This window comes from Capsicum annuum, chromosome 2, assembly GCF_002878395.1.
Source record: "Capsicum annuum cultivar UCD-10X-F1 chromosome 2, UCD10Xv1.1, whole genome shotgun sequence".
NCBI lineage: Eukaryota > Viridiplantae > Streptophyta > Magnoliopsida > Solanales > Solanaceae > Capsicum > Capsicum annuum.
In genome coordinates, this window is record NC_061112.1 from 80,256,142 (window position 1) to 80,256,960 (window position 819).

At 33.6% G+C, this 819-nt stretch overlaps 1 long non-coding RNA gene across 1 annotated transcript in view; it reads left to right on the forward strand.

Moving 5' to 3' along the window:
• The window catches only part of LOC107860969, a 3,259-nt gene extending 2,771 nt beyond the window's left edge, over nucleotides 1–488 (forward strand). Inside the window, exon 5 of the long non-coding RNA XR_001671683.2 lies at nucleotides 239–488. This is a non-coding gene — a long non-coding RNA (uncharacterized LOC107860969). The remainder of the gene's footprint in view (nucleotides 1–238) is intronic.
• Nucleotides 489–819: the final 331 nt, after the last annotated feature.

An 819-nucleotide genomic window follows, 5' to 3' on the forward strand; every position in this document is an offset into this window, starting at 1 on the left:
TTCACAAAATGTGGTAGGTCACCCTTATGGAGCCTCTGGAATTCATAATTTGAAAAAAGCTTAGCGCGAGAACAAAAGATTGAAACAGATAGATTACATGCTTCAGTAAAATGAGGTTGTTTTGGCTGTACTAGGCATTTCAATTTGCTGTTTCTTTTTTTGATAATGTGTTGAGTGGATTCTGAACTAATCATTGTTAATCTTTGTCCTTTTTTTTCTCCTCTGAATGTTTCAACAGAAGTGGTCAAGGAGAATTGTATAACCCAAGCTACAAACCAAAGGAGAATGGCTTCGGTGTTCCTCATTACGAATATTTCCATAAGCATATGCTAGCATGTCTTAAAAGTCCTTTCTGAAAGACAATGTTCAAGTAACATTAGAAGGGGAGCAATATGTTTGGCTGTTGTAGATATTAGACGTACAAAGATTAGAAAATTTAGAAAGACGATTGATTCCATTACAGTGGACTAACTAAATTTTGTCAAGAATTGCACCGGTCTATATCCTCTTGCTTCTCTTTTTTTCCTATGAGACGAACACTAACAACTGATATTTTGACTGATATTTTCAAGAAGCTATAAACACCTTCTAATATGTAAGTAGATGTGATATAAATAATGCAGTAGATGTAAACAATATAACATTTGTTAACCATATATATATGTATACACAGACACGCACAGACACATACAATGTCGTTTGAGCTAAGAAAAAAGTTTCAACATCGGGCCGGTAAAAACTTACACGCACCTGGTGCATACACCAAACTAATGTTTTTTACCATATTTATGTAATTAAATTAAGTAAAATACATGTTGA